The sequence below is a fragment of the Phaseolus vulgaris genome, unplaced genomic scaffold (assembly GCF_000499845.2).
Source record: "Phaseolus vulgaris cultivar G19833 unplaced genomic scaffold, P. vulgaris v2.0 scaffold_94, whole genome shotgun sequence".
NCBI classification, from domain to species: Eukaryota; Viridiplantae; Streptophyta; class Magnoliopsida; order Fabales; family Fabaceae; genus Phaseolus; species Phaseolus vulgaris.
The window spans coordinates 69,517-86,338 of NW_027174132.1; positions in this window are offsets into that span (position 1 = coordinate 69,517).

Below are 16,822 nucleotides of genomic sequence, written 5' to 3' on the forward strand. Positions count from 1 at the left end.
GTAATGAAATTGCATAATTAAAAAAATTATCACTCAATTACGCAAAGAGTAACCTACAAAAGTGTATTTTCTTAATTCTTCACATTTTCCTAGTCTAATGGTTTTGAAAAGAAATTTTTTTTAATTGTTAAATAAAAAAGGTTAAAATTATTTTTTGAGAAACGTAGTCCCTCTTCATTTTGAATGTATTTTATTTTCTAAATGAAACGATTGAATTTTAATTATATATATATATATGGTTTATATCGAAATTAATTATCAAAAAGTATAAACAATAAAATGGGGTAGTTAATTATTTTTATTTATATATTAAAAAAACTTTTTGTCAATTCATGATGTTCTAGTATGTTCAATAGTCTCACATCACTTATGAGTTGAGATTAATGGTCTTTTAAATACGTCTTTCTCCTTTAATTTATCCAGTGTCTTTTAAGGACAAAACACTGATAGAACATCGAATTCCAAAACGGGCAATAATTGGAATGTGATGATTGATCCTAACGATATGTTTCAGAACATGGACTTGAGATCGAAACTTTAAAACATATTAATTTACTTTATAATAATAATATTATTTATTTTATTTATCAAATTTTTATATATCAATAATGTTCTTATTTTTTAACTAAGATATTCAATTATAATGAGAATTATATTTTTATGAAGATTATGAACTTGAATACCAATAAACATATTGACATGATTTACAAAAGAATTGATGAGTTACAACATGAACTTCATGACTTTTAGGACTCTTTTAAATGAAAGATATTTGAGTGTAAAATTATTATTATATTATGAAACATTATTTTAATATAATTTTTTGTTCATATTATATCCTATATTGTTTTTTCTTTAATATTTGTTTTACACACACTTTGTGGATTAATTTTGCTTTAACATATTTCAAATTTCTACAAACATCTATTATAATTATGTAATTAAAATTTTATTTGTAATTGAAACATGTAATTTTTTTGAAAAGTTTGAAAATTTGACATAATTTGTATTTTTTTTCGAAGTCAGTTCTTAATTGTTACACATCACCAAAAAGAATGTTTTACCTACAAATAATTAATGCGGTTTGGAAAACAATTTGGATCGTTGTGGTAAGTGAGATTTGAAGACTCGGGAATAACAGAATATTAAAAGGAGGGGTGGTGGATGGTTCAAAAGTGTTTGCTCTTATTCAATTAAAGGTTTGGTCGTGGATCGCCTGCAAGGTACCGTTAGCTTGTTTTTCTTATTCTAACTGGTGTCTTAATCCTTTAGTTTGCAGGTATATATGATTTAATGTTGATTTTGAATGTTGAATTTATCTTAGTTATTTGGCTGAATGTTATAGGATGAGTTATAGTTCTGTATAAGGGTTGGACTACCCCTAAAGTGGTTCCTATTTATTTAATCTTTATCGTTGATAAAAAAAACTTACAAATAACTAAAATTCACATATAAATAAATCATATTTATTTTTCAATTACTTTAAAATATAAGGATAAATCTGTAATCTTAATTTTTCTCATTTAAAAAATATAATTTTTATCGCAATCATCATGTCACTCATAAACTGATCAATTTTCCATTAATCTCTATTCTATTTATGTTAATCCAAATAATCTCACTTTTCTCGTTCTTTCTTCTCAAATGAATAATTTTTTACTCTCTCGAATTCTCTTCCTAATCCAAACAAAGAATTAAGGTATATATATTATAGAAGTGAGTTTATGTGAGAAGATTAACTTGTGTGTTCATGTACTTGAGAATATATATGTACCGGACAAGAGTGCTCGGTCTGGGTATGGTCAGCTTAATTTTTGGGCCTTAAGGGCGGGTCATGGGTTCGGCCTCGTTTTGTTGGTAAGCCCGGTGGAGAATAATTAAAATAAAAATAATAATAAATTAGGTCATATATTGATATATAGTTGTTAGATAAATATATGTCGATATATATTAGGCTGTTAAAATAGAATACATGTGAATATACACAAAACTGTTAGTTAAGTAAATATATGCATAAACCTGTTAGTTGAAAATATAAAGTTGTTAACTAAGTAGAGAGCACCCGAGAATAAAGGTGCACGAGATTCTTTTCTGTTGTTAGCATTGTGGTAAAGGTGTTTGTAGACAAAATATTTTCTTGTTGTTAGCACCCGAACATGAAAGGTGTGAGCAGGTGGTTTTCTGTTATTATTTTATGCTTTCAGTAGAGATTATATTCTCGTAAGTGAAAACTATTAGAGGAATAACTATAAAAGGGGCTTGAGATCCCTGATAAAGTTTTTTACGAGACTTACACTGAAACTGATTACTATTTTGAATGCTCTCACTTACTTGATACTCAGAGTGTGATAGCAGGTAGAGTTCCCTCTATGGAGTGTTGTTCCAGTGCTCCAAGAAGAGACAAATTATAAGCGAAGCTTGCCTATCCAGTTAACCCGAAGATCAACTGTGAGAACAATATATATTTATTTGAAGAATTCGGTTACGTATGTGAATAAATAAAATATTGAATATGTAGAACAGAGATACATGCATCTCACAATCCAACAATGGAAACGTTTGTGTAATCTTAGCTAGTAGTATATTTTATCAATATTTTTGTGTGTTGAATTGACTAATATTTAATTTTAAGTAATAACCTAAACCATTAAACCAGTTTCAGTAATACATTGAACAATATAATGATAGTGGACCAGACTGTTGAATCTAGTGTGTTCAAGCTTTGAAGAATCCAAATCCTTTGAGTTTGATAGAAGGCCTGATGTGCTTGTTGTTGCTGAGGTGTTTAGAATAGGATCTGGGGTAGATTATCTGTGTAAATCCACTTTTGATTGAATCCAAAGCTTAAGTATTCTCACACCTTTTGAATTGAAAGTGTTTTTCAAACTAAGTGAAAAACAACCTGTTGTTTTATCGAAACAACTGATTGTTTTATCGAAACAACCGATTGTTTTATACTTAGGTGTTTTAAGAAAGGTTGAAAACTGTTTACAGTGGTTGACTTGCTGTAAAACCTAAACAACCGATTGATTCGAGCATTCAATCGATTGTTTGTTTTGAAACCATAATAGAAAACTGTTTTGTGCTTTGACTGAGCTTTAAATGATCTTATAACTGAATGCGTTTCTGTTTTAAAGGCTTTGACCAATCTTTTAAAGCTATAAAGAGTTTGTTCAACTTTTGTAACAAACAAGGAACTGAGATATAATCAAAGAAAAACATATTTGAGTTTTTCACTGATTTTGCTTTTGAAGAGTTAAAGATTGTTTTGAGATTGCTTTGATCAAGAGAGAGTGGAATAGGATTTTCATCTTGTATTGATTTCAGATCATTCTGTAACAAGTGTAATCCTTCTATACTTTGTGTAAACTCTGGTGTGATAAACCAAGAAGTGTTGTCTGCTCTTGAGGTTGTCAAGATCAACATTCTTGGTGGTGTATCTACTGAGCCAAAGGAAGTGTGTGTCTTGAGGGGATCAATGTCACTTCTTTGGTGGTGTGTGTAAGTAATCTAGGTTTGATTGCTTAGTGGATTCCCCAAGTGGTTTCTGGGAAGACTGGATGTATCTCTTAGTTTAAAAGTGAACCAGTATAAACTGTGTGTGCAATCTCTCTATCTCTTAAACTCTTTAATTTGAGTTTGTATATTTTATCTGGTATAAACAATCGATTGTTTCTGTGAAACAACCGATTGTTGTTCTGGTGCTGTGCTAAATTGCTTTGTGTTTTAGGCAAACTGAGTTCTGAATCAAGTTTTCACAAAGGAATTTCATTCTAGACTAAAAACTTTCCGAAAACCCTCTTTAAACCACTCACCCCCCCTCTTGTTTAAAGCCATACATTCTAACAATTGGCATCAAGAGGTTGGTTCTTGAAATTTATTCAAGTGTGATCCTAAAACTGTTTTTATATGGCTGATAGATTACCCTTTGGGGAGGGTTTTTGAATCAACAGACCACCTCTGTTTTGTGGTTTGAACTACCAATTTTGGAAAGTTAGAATGAAAATCTTTGTGGAATCTCTTGACAAAGGAATTTGAGATGCAATTGAAAATGACCCCTTTGTTCCAAAGTTTGAAAAAGATGGATCTTCCATTGAAAAACCTTGGTCTCAATGGACTGATTCTGAAAGCAAGAAGGCCAAATTTGATTGCATTGCTAAAAACATAATAACTTCTTCCTTGAATTCAGATGAATTTTTCAGGGTCTCTGAATGCAAATCAGCAAAGGAAATGTGGGACACCTTGGAGGTAACTCATGAAGGTACCAATGAGGTGAAAAGAGCCAGAAAGCATACTCTAATCCAAGAGTATGAAATGTTCAGAATGCTCAAGGGTGAGACTATTGCTGAAGTTCGGAAGAGGTTCACTCACATCATCAACCACCTCATGAGCCTTGAGAAAACCTTTGAAAAAGAAAAGCTAAACATCAAGATCCTCAAATGTCTTGATAGATCTTGGCAACCTAAGGTAACTGCTATATCTGAATCAAAATATCTAACATCATTGATTATGGCTTCTTTGTTTAGCAAGCTTAGGGAACATGAGTTAGAGATGAATAGACTCAATGTTCAAGAAAGTGAAGACAAGCATGTGAGAAACATTGCCTTAAAAGCTGCCAAGCACAAAGGCAAGCAAGAATCCAGTGATGAAAGTGATAAAGAGAACCTTAGTTTGCTATCTAGAAAGTTTAGCAAATTCTTGAAAAGGAACCGCAACAAAGACACCAACAAAGAAAGGTATGGAAACAAAAAATCCAATGATTTTAATTCCAATAACTATACTTGTTTTGGTTGTGGTGAGCAAGGGCACATAAAGGTAGATTGCCCAAATAAAGAAAGCAAGGAGAAGAAGTCAAGCTACAAAGAAAAGAAGGGAAAGTAAAAAAGGGCCTACATAGCCTGGGATGAGAATGAAGTCTCCTCATCAAGCTCATCATCAACTGAAGAAGAAAAGGAAAACATATGCTTGATTGCAGAAGGAGATGATGAGTCATGCAACTCAAGTGATGTAAGTTCATGTGCTTCTCTAAATGCTAAAAATTATAGTGAATTGCTTGAAGCTTTTCAAGAAACACATGATGAAGCTAATCGATTGGTTCTTTCAAACAACCGATTAAAAGAGCTTAACAGCTGGCCTGAAAAGAGAGTTAAGGCACTTGAAGAAGAGCTGGAAAAATCAAAAAGTGATTTTGAAAATCTGGAAACACATTGCAAAAACTCTTCTTGCAAGTGTGACACTCTCAATTGTGAAAATTGTGAAAATCTTGAAAAGAAAGTGCATTATCTTGTTAGTACTATGGGTAAGCTTTCAAAAGGAAAATCCAACTTTGAAAATGTATTGGCATCTCAAAACTGTGTTTTTGGAAGAGCTGGATTAGGTTTTAATCCTCAAAACAAACAAGATAATTTTTCAAAGAATTTTTCAAAACAGCCAGTAAAACAACCGATTGTTAAGTCGAAACAACCGGTTGTTACATGCTTTTATTGCATGAAGAAAGGCCATTCTGTTAGATTATGCAAAATAAGGAAATATTATGTTCCTAGAGGCTTTATGAAATGGATTCCCAAAGGTTGTGAGGTTTCAAATGATAAAATTAAACCAAATGAACCCACATTTTTAAGGGGACCAAACCTTGTTGCTTGAATTCATGTCTATGCAGGGAATCTAGAAGAACATGAGGCACTGAGTTATCTGATCAGGTTCTTGGAAGGAAAAGATTAATATTGAAGCTGAATCAATGTTATGTACCAGTCCAAGGTTCTTAATAGTCAAAAGAGGCTTCTTGATCACAAACAAATGACTCATTGAAGGAACTTAATAAAGGATAAGACCTTCCTTATCTCTATCCTTATTTGTTTTTAATTCAAATTCATGCTTAAATATCTCATGTTAAATGTTCAATTACATCTACATTGAATCTTATCGGCTCATTCTTAATAAATCAAAATTTGTTTTACTGCTGCAGAAAAACAACCGATTGTTTCCACGAAACAACCGATTGTTTTCTCACTGACAGCACTGTGAAAGAATGGATTTAATTCTTTTTAAAATTGTGTCTGTTGCAGATCTCAATTATGAAAGAATCCTGAGTCAATAAAGCTGTGTTAAAAGCCTGATCTTGTTCTGGAGGAAGTTACAACATGTCATAAAGGAATATATTCCAAAATCTTGAAAATTTAAGAGCCTTTATGACTAGTCAAAGATCACATGTGATGACCATGTGATTTTTTGCTTTTTCTGACGTTTTTAGTGCAGGTCTTGGTCAAGTCTTTTCTCTTTGAAGACTGAAACCCACTCACATCAATTGAATGCAGTTTGGTTCTGTTTCTCTTTACATTCTGGTGTAGCTGTTCTCTCTCACAAGAACAATCAATTGAGCCATCTCTTGCAACATCTGTTGCTCTCTTTGTGTGAGTCTTCTTTGCCTCTTTTTCTGCTATCATGGAATCCACTCCTCCTACACAAAAAAGGATCAAAACCAGAACTGTGAGGTCTGGAGGGAGACTAGAGGGTTGGTTTTCTGGAGACAATGAACTCATTGTAAAATATCATTTTGAAACTAGCACAAAGGTGATCAACAACCCCAAAGTTGTTTCCTTTGATTGGCTGAAAAGCCAAAAGCTAGACAATGCGAGAAAGCTTCTCAAAGACCAGCTGCTGAGAAGGTTCTTGGAGATGAAGGGAAACATATATCCTGATTTGATCTGGGTATTCTACACCAATCTCAAGTTTGAGGGAAACAATCTTGTTTCTCATGTGAAGGGTGTTGACATCGAGATCCCTTATGATGTGTGGACTGTTGTAGCTGGCCTGAAATATGTTGGTCTAAGGATCAACAAGGGAAATCTTGGTGTAGTGGAGGATTTTAACAAAGTCCAATACTACAAGAGTTGCTTGAAGAATCAAAATGCCCAAGTGAGAACTTGTTCGGTTGGAGGCTTAAAGCTAGATGAAAGGGTGCTTGCTCTTATTGTAACTTGGATTCTTACTCTAAGGGGGAGCAACCATTTTTCCATAACAGAAGAAGACCTTGTATACATCTACTACATCATGAAGAAGATCAAGATCAACTAGATCCACATCATTAAAGAACACATGCAAAAAGCCATGAGGTTAAGTGATTATCGCTATCCCTATGCTGTTTTAATCTCTAAATTCTTGCTCTATTTTGAAGTGAATATTGAAGATAATGGAAAATGGGTGAGCAAAGATGGTGATCATGGTGCTTCATCAAGTGCTGTCGCTGCTGATTTTGATGAAGAAGATCAAGCTCCTGACATGGATTTTCACCATGAAGAACAACCTGAAACCAATTTAGGTGTTGGAACCAGTGCAGAAAATCAAGGATATGAAATGCCATCCATGTCTTCTTTTGAAAAATACATGGTGAATAGGCTTGATGGCTTTGTCGAGAATCAAAGGAATCTTCATGAATTCTGTGTGAGCAACTTCCAGAATATAGACAACAGATTCAACAACATGGATACTCGGTTTATGACCTTGGATGAACAGATTGAAGCTGTTTAGAATCAGATCATTGAACTTCAGTATGGCAAGGATGATTAAAGGAAAAACAACCGATTGAATTCACGAAACAACCGATTGTTTTTGGCCCTGTATCTGTTTAAGAGCTTTTGTTTTAAATTTCTGTAAAATCTGGAACAATTGCTTTTTTTTATCTCTATGGTGTATTTAAGTGTTTAAGTGAGCTTTATTTCTGCTGATGAGACTGGTTTTTAATGTTGCTGATATGCTGTCTTCTATCAGAGATATTGTGCTTTGCTTAAAATTTGCTTTGTAGGAACTTTGCTTAAACTTTGTTTTGTAGGAAATGCTTCAGATTCAATCAAATCCAACACAAGCAACCAGGGATTTGTGTTCATCAAATAAGGGGAGATTGTTGAATCAAGTGTGTTCAAGCTTTGAAGAATCCAAATCCTTTGAGTTTGATAGAAGGCCTGATGTGCTTGCTGTTGCTGAGGTGTTTTAGAATAGGATTTGGGGTAGATTATTTGTGTAAATCCACTCTTGATTGAATCCAAAGCTTAAGTATTCTCAAACCTTTTGAATTGAAATTGTTTTTCAAAATAAGTGAAAAAAACCTGTTGTTTTATCGAAACAACCGATTGTTTTATACTTAGGTGTTTTAAGAAAGGTTGAAAATTGTTTTTGGTGGTTGACTTGCTGTCAAACCAAAACAACCGATTGATTTGAGCATTCAATTGATTATTTGTTTTGAAACCATAACAGAAAACTATTTTGTGCTTTGACTGAGCTTTAAATGATTTTATAACTGAATGCGCTTCTGTTTTAAATGCTTTGACCAGTCTTTTAAAGCTATAAAGAGTTTGTTCAACTTTTATAACAAACAAGGAATTGAGATTTAATAAAAGAAAAACATATTTGAGTTTTTCACTGATTTTGCTTTTGAAGAGTTAAATATTACTTTGAGATTACTTTGATCAAGAGAGAGTGGAATAGGATTTTCATCTTGTATTGATTTCAGATAATTCTGTAACAAGTGTAATCCTTCTATACTTTGTGTAAACTCTGGTGTGATAAACCAAGAAGTGTTGTGTGCTCTTGAGGTTGTCAAGATCAGCATTATTGGTGGTGTATGTGTTGAGCCAAAGGAAGTGTGTGTCTTGAGGGGATCAAGGTCACTTCTTTGGTGGTGTGTGTAAGTAATCTAGGTTTGATTGGTTAGTGGATTCCCCCAGTGGTTTCTGGGAAGACTGAATGTAGCTCTTGGTTTAAGAGTGAACCAGTATAAACTGTGTGTGCAATCTCTCTATCTCTTAAACTCTTTAATTTCAGTTTGTATAAACTCTTTATCTGGTATTGTACCGAACAGGTCATCAGGCGTGATGATGTGTCTTGCACGTGCTCGGGTGGGGCGTGCTCAATGGAACGCGTAGGCTAGAAAAGATGAATGGCTCAGAAGTGGGCATAGTCGCCGATCGCTGAATTGGCGTTCTCCGATCTCTAGTGTGCGTAACCGGCGGTCACCAGAGTTACGTCGCAGTCGCCGATCGCTGAATTGGCGTTCTCCGATCTCTAGTGTGCGTAACCGGCGGTCACCAGAGTTACGTCGCAGTCGCCGTATGAGAGCGCTAGGAGAACGGATAATCAGAGATCGCCCGGGAATGCTAGGAGATCGGGTGGTTTACACGCCGCCACAAGGAGCACATCGCCGGATCTCCCAGCAAACTTAGTTAAAGCTGTTGAAGGCTCAGAAGGGTAATTTCAAGCGTGTAAGTTCAGTAAGACGATTGTGGCACCAGCATGGAGCATGAAGGTCGAGTGGGTTGGGGGGAACGCCTTGCTCATCAGCGACAGGATTCCCAGAGTGGACATTTGTTGGTGGCAAGGTTTCCCTAGCTAGAACATGCATGGCGCAACAGTAAGGAGGGTGCCATTCGCGATGAGCGATATCACAGAGATGATGCACTTTGTTGCATCCGATACTCGCCTTGTCGGGTGGTGTTTCACAGTGCATTACGTACTAGGTTGCTCCTTAAGTTGAGGACTTAGCTGTGCGGCTGGTTACTACACAAAGAATGACGTTTGAGTTGCCCCAATCCAGATGATGACACGTGTAGGGTTGGATGTCGCCAGTTACTCCAACCTAGATGATGACACGTGTAGGGTTGGGAGCAATGGAGAAATGACGCTCAAGTTGCCTTAGCTCAGATGACGACACGTGTAGGGCTGGGCGCTACCTGCTGTCCCAGCCCAGATGGCGACACGTGCAGGGCTGGATGCGAGCCACGCGTCCAAAAGCATAACGGCCTGGAGAGAGAAGAAACCTAGCTATAAAGGTAACCTTAACAGAATCTGCAGAGGTACGTTTTCCATGACGGCTGATACTGCTAAGGTTGTGTGCCTACAGTACGGTCCTACAGAGCATATTCTCTCTTAGTTTTTGGGTGTTCTTGTCACTGACTTGAGCGTCGGAGCGCCAACGGCCGCAGAGGCGCCACCGTGTGTTTTTTCAGGTTCTTAGAGAGGCTATCTGTGGAGTGGACTTGGAGGGCACGTGGAGTCAAGCTGGTGAGGAAGATTGTGACGAGGCAACATTCTTGCGCTAAGTCAACCGGCAGGATCATCTGGCGCCCACCGTGGGGCCGTATAAAAGGTGATTCCCAACCATAGTTTGTGTTTGTGGTGCTTTGAGTGTTTTCTGTTCGACTGCTCGCTATCGCAGTCGACTACTGGAGTTTTCACCGTTTGTTTGGAGTCATTTGAGCTGCTGAGATTGCTGAGGAAGGATGAGGACAACACACTCCAGTTCAGTGGCGCCATCAACAGACGAAGATGCTGTGTCCATGACGCAAGTGATGGACATGATGAGGACGCTGCAGGAGAACGTGGCTACATCGCGTTCTGAGCAGGAAAGGATGCACGAGGCGCTGGTGGCCTCGCAAGCAAGGAACGAAGAGCTTAATAGGATCCACGAAGAGTTGCGCAAAGCCCTTCAGGAGCGGGAGGAGCGTGCGGCAGGGGACAGATCTGCACCCCCTTCCCCACTACGCAGCTTTCCTATGCCATTTAACCAAGAGATCATGGACTCGGTGGTCCTGGCTAACACTGTGGCAGTGAAAGCGTCTTTCACTGGGGTGGAGGACCCTGAAGCCCATCTCACGGCATTTCATACTCAGATGATGCTCTCAGGGGGCTCAGACGCGGTGTATTGTAAGGTGTTCATGAGCACTTTGAGCGGAACGGCGTTGGACTGGTTCGTCAGTATACCCACTGGCCACATTACCACGTTCCAACAGTTTTCCAAGATGTTTGTTGAGCAGTACATAGTGAACAAGGCCCCACCTTTGGTGTCTTACGACTTGTTTGATATAAGGCAGTACCAAGGGGAGTCCTTGAAGGATTTCCTGAACAGATTCGGAGCTCGGATAGTCCGTTTGCCAGAAAAGGACGAAGAGATGTTTGTGCACGCCTTCAAAAAGGGCGTGTTGCCTGGGCCCTTTAGTGAGTCGCTCATCAGGAGCCACCCCGCCTCGTTCGCCGAAATCCGGCGACGTGCTGTGGCTCACATCGCCGCCTAAAGCGAGCTCACCGAGAAGAGAGGAAATGTGGCCCCTACTAAACCGCGCACCCAAGCAAGGGTGCAACCTCAGAGGGTGATGGAGGCGGCAGCGGGAAAGAGGGATCAAAGGACGCGTCATCCTTACGACCCTAAGAAAAATAAGAGCAAGGGACCCGGGCGCCCCAGGGAGAGTAATCGCCCCCCGAGGTATGAGTTTGTGATGGGCTTGGCGGATTTGATCGCCATCCCAAACATAGCTACCAGGCTCAAAGTGCCTGAGAAAACGGCGGAGAAGATTTTGGGGCCAAAGCCAGACGCATGGTGCGAGTTCCACAAGAGTTTTGGCCACTCTATCAACTCGTGTTTGGCTCTGGGACACCAGCTCGCCGAGCTGGTTAAATGTGGTTTCCTGAAGGATTACTTGCTAGAGAAGCAGGCGGACCAAGCATCAGGGTCTCAACCGGCGAGCAGCGGAGGGCAACAGCACGAGGTGCCTATTCACGGCGAGATCCACACCACAGCTGGCGGATTCTCCGGCGGGGGGTGCACAGCGTCACAACGAAAGAGGTACGCGAGGTCGATAATGTCAGTGGAAATCTTTGAGGATCACTCGCCCGACATGGACATCACGTTCACTGAGGGGGACCTCAGGGACGTGGTGCCTCACGACAACGACCCTATTATGATCTCGCTTGTCACGGCGGGAAGGACCGTCCACCGGGTGCTGGTCGATCAAGGAAGCTCAGTAGATGTGATGTTTTGGCCAACCTTTGAGAAATTACAACTGTCCCCTGATCAGTTAAGACCATATGGGGGCTGCTTGTACGGTTTTGCCGGCAACCAAGTGGAGGTGAGGGGGTATATCGAGCTGAGGACGACCTTCACTGACGATTTGGCCTCACGAACGGAGAAGATCAGGTATCTTGTTGTAAACGCCCCGTCAGCGTACAACATACTGCTGGGGAGGCCAACGCTCAACAGAACAGGAGCTGTGCCTTCGACAAGGCACATGAAGGTCAAGTTGCCGTCTATGGAGGGTATGATCATCACTATTTGCTCCGACCAGAAGGAGGCGAAGAAGTGTTACGAAAACAGCCTCAAGAACAAGAGGTCTGTGTGCCACATAACCACAACGCCTCCCCCTGGCATGGAGCCGGAGCGCGAACCCCGGCGAGTTTCGGATGCGGCGTTAGAGGTGGTCGCCGAGGGTGATGTGCCGATGGGGAATGTAGAGGCGAGGTCGGAGAGAAACTGCTCGGAGACCGCCAGAGAAACCAATATCGCGAGGGCGCTGATCGCCAGCGAGAGGAAACCTCAGCCGGTAGAGGAATGGCTCGAGAAGGAGATCAGCGGTAAGGTGTTTAAGTTGGGGAGAACCCTGGATAGCAAGACGCAAGACCAGATCGCCGAGGTAATAAGTAGACACTTGGATGCGTTTGCGTGCGCTGCTTCAGATATGTCGGGGATCGACCCTGATTTCTTGTGCCATCGTTTGGCAATGGACCCCAAGTCAGGCCCATCCGCCAAAGAAGAAGAAAATTCAATGAGGAGAAGAGACAAGCGATCAAAGAAGAGACGCAGAAACTACTTGCAGCGGGCCACATCAGGGAAATCCAATATCCAGAATGGCTCGCTAACGTTGTACTGGTCAAGAAGAGCAGCGGAAAATGGCGGATGTGCGTTGACTTTACATACCTGAACAAGGCCTGCCCGAAGGACTCTTACCCATTGCCAAGCATAGACGCCCTAGTAGACAGTGCATCAGGGTGCAAGCTGCTCAGTTTTCTGGATGCCTTCTCGGGGTACAACCAAATCAAAATGCACCCCAAGGACGAAGAGAAGACCGCCTTCATGACGGAAAGGTCATGTTATTGCTACAAGGGCCCTTCGGGTTGAAGAATGCAGGGGCCACATACCAAAGGCTGATGGACAAGGTGCTCGTGCCCATGCTCGGAAGGAATGTGCAGGCATACGTCGACGACATGGTCGTGACGTCCCTGGAGAAAGACAAGCACGTCACAGACTTGGAAGAGTTGTTCATCACAATAGCCAGGTATAAGCTAAAACTGAATCCTAAAAAGTGCGTTTTTGGTGTAGAAGCAGGGAAATTTCTGGGGTGTCTTCTGTCAGAGAGGGGAATTGAGGCTAACCCCGAGAAGTGCGCTGCCATTTTGGCAATGAGGAGCCCCGCCAATGTGAAGGAGGTGCAGCAACTCACGGGGCGGATGGCCTCCCTGTCTCGATTCGTATCGGCAAGCGGAGAGAAGGGCCACCCATACTTCCAATGTTTGCAGAGGAACAACAGGTTTGTTTGGACGGAGGAGTGTGAGGAGGCCTTCGTAAAGCTCAAGGAATATTTGGCGAGCCCTCCAATTCTGTGCAATCCCCAAGACATAACACCCCTCAGGCTGTACTTTGCCATAACTGAGAGGGCGATCAGCGCAGTGCTAGTGTAGGATCAAGACTAAATCCAAAGGCCTATATATTTCGTTAGCAAGGTGCTACAAGGCCCGGAGGTAAGGTACCAGGCCCTAGAAAAGGCAGCATTGGCGGTTGTATTCTCGACGAGGAGATTGCGCCATTACTTCCAGAGCTTCACGGTACTGGTGATGACTGATCTGCCAATCCAGAAGGTTTTGAAGAAGCCCGATGTGGCTGGAAGGATGGTGAAGTGGGCAATCGAGCTTTCGGAGTTCGACATCAAGTATGAACCCCGGGGATCGATCAAAGGGCAAGTCTTCGCCGATTTCGTGGTCGAGTTGTCCTCCGAGGTGGCACAGAACGCCGAGGGTGACTTTCGCTGGGTACTCTCTGTTGATGGGTCGTCCAACCAGCTGGGCAGCGGGGCTGGGGTCATTTTGGAAGGGCCCAACGGAGTGTTGATAGAACAGTCATTGAGGTTCGCTTTCAAAGCAAGCAACAACCAAGCAGAGTATGAGGCTTTGATCGCTGGAATCCTACTGGCTAAGGAAAAGGGGGCGAGAGTGCTGATGGCCAAGAGCGACTCGCTGTTGGTCACAAGACAAGTAACTGGCGAGTTCCAAGCCAAGGACCCGCAGATGGCAGCCTACTTGGAGTACGTGCAAGAGCTAAGAAGATCTTTCGCTTCATTTGAAGTGGTGCACGTGCCAAGAGAACAGAATCCCCGAGCTGACTTGCTAGCCAAGCTCGCCAGTTCGGGCAAGGGGGGCAGGCAGAGGACTGTCATTCAAGAAACTTTGAAAGCGCCTCGAGCATTCGTGGCAGACCACCAAGTTTTCCACGTTTGTAGATCAACGGGAAGACCGGCGAGAAGTCATAGATCCCTAACACAGGAAACTCTGAGGGCGCCAAGGATCAGAGCGCGCCCAGCGGAAGGGGCAAGATCGATGTAGGTTTGCGCTGTCCACGAGCCAGACACGTGGATAACGCCTTACCAACGTTATTTATCGGATGGTGTGCTTCCAGTTGACTCAACTGAGGCCAGAAGAATAAAGAAGAGCTCTAGCAAGTTTACCCTTATTGACGGCGAGCTGTACGGGTTTGGATTCACACACACCCTCTTCTTGTATGTATACACGGAGAGAAGTGCACGAGGATTATGGATGAGCTCCATGAGGGAATTTGCGGGAGCCACATTGGAGGTCGATCACTGGCGACAAGGACTATCCGTGCAGGCTATTACTGGATTGCAAGAGATACGCCCAGCGTTGCAAGCAATGCCAGCAGCACGCCGATTGGCACAAGGCACCCCCAGAAGAGCTGAAGTCGATTTACAGCCCCTGGCCGTTCCATACTTGGGAAATTGACATTCTGGGACCCTTCCCATTGGCGATCAGGCAGATGAAGTACTTGGTAGTGGCGATTGAGTACTTCACCAAGTGGATCGAAGCAGAGCCAGTGGCCCAGATCACCGCACACAAGATCGAGAGCTTTGTATGGAAGAACATAGTGTGCCGGTTTGGTGTGCCTAAACGCCTGGTGGCAGACAATGGGACTCAGTTTGCAAGTCACATCTTGAAAAAGCTGTGGGGATACAACAGGTGTTTGCATCCGTCGAGCACCCGCAGACGAATGGCCAAGTGGAGTCTGCCAATCGGGTGTTGCTGAGAGGTTTAAAGAGAAGATTAGAGAAAGCCAAGGGATCGTATGCTGAAGAGGTACCCCGCATAGTTTGGGCATACCATACCACTGAGTAGTCAGGAACCCACGAGACCCCCTTTAGTTTGGTTTATGGATGTGATGCGATGATTCCAGTCGAAATCCAGGAAAGCTCGCCGAGGTTCCAGAACTTCGTGGCGGAAGACTCGAACGAAGAAAGAAGAATGAATCTGGATTTGCTGGATGAGGTCAGGGAGGAGGCGAGAGTGAAAGCCGAAGCAGTAAAGAGAAGAGTTGAGCGAAGGTACAACTCTAAGGTAATGTCAAGGCAGTTTAGAAGCGGCGATCTGGTGATGAGGAAGGCCCATCAGTATGAGATGCAGAACAAGTTATCGCCCAAGTCGACGGGACCGTTCAGAATAACCGAGGTGCTCGGGAATGGCGCCTACCGCTTGGAGACGTTAGAAGGAGGGGCGATTCCTCGCACTTGGAACGCCACACATCTCAAGTCGTATTACAGTTAAAGCCTTGTAAGTAAAGACGAATATGAAGAGATTTGAATAGTTTCTGTTAAAACAATTTCAAGGGGGCACTCTTTTTTCCCTAAGGAGGGTTTTTAATGAGGCCACCCAATAAAGAAGAGCTTTTCAAAGTTTAAAGCTTCTGTTCCGTCCGGTTGACCGGGACGTCTTCGTGCGCGACCTCAACCGTCAGCTAGGGAATCCTTCCCACTGGTTGCCCGTGGATTCCTGCAAAAAAAGAGGACAAAGAGGCGCCCTAGCGGCCGTGTGCACTCCGACGCTCAAGTCAGCCAGCAAGAAACACCAAAAACTGTCCACCTACGTGTCTGAGCACCGCGTATGGCACTCTGGAGGTGGTAAGAGAAACTGTGTATATGTGTGTGCTGTCTCTCTCAGGCAAAAATATTCCCCAGTCACTTGTACGTAACCTTGAAGCACGAGCAAGCAACTAGAGAGTTCTCTGATAAATTTGCCGAAAGTTCCAACCCTGTTTCCAACATTCTCCGCGCTATTTCAACTACCCAAGCATTAAAGCGCCTTTAATCACAAACGTAACGCACTCATTAAAGCGCTTAATTAGAAAACGTAGCGCATTTAAGACGTTGAAACGCTCGGGAGCCATTATAGTACCTGAATGCTCGAAAGGGAAACTGTATTGAATAACCTTTAATTACCTGGTACCTGACTAAAGGGTGTTTCCATTCTGGCATGGCTGTCGTACACGTGGAGGGCCTCACGACGCCATGACCCCATCCGGGGACGCTTCTGCTCGTCTGGGGACGTTTCTACGTGTGAGTCCTCCTGCTGAGAGTGCTACTGCGCTAGGGGTGACTTTTTGGGTGCCAACTCATGCCCCCAAGTATCTAGTCACTTACTTTGAGAGCGTATCTGCCTTCCTTTTGTACCCTGCACCCGGTTGCCCTGGGCGTGACTTTCCTCTTGAGTCGTATCTGCCCCACGGGCGTCTCTGGGGCGGCAGGAGCACTTCACGAGTCAGGCTGCCCTTCACTGGTACTATTACTATGGCCTTGAAGCCACCTTTTCCTTCTCTTTATCGCTGCCCCGTGCTATTGGGACCTGAGGCCTCCCCACGGCGTCGCTCCCTCCATGGTCTTTCCTACCCATGGGTATCGGGGAACCACACCGTGATTGCCTCACTTTAGCACTGTTTGATCTG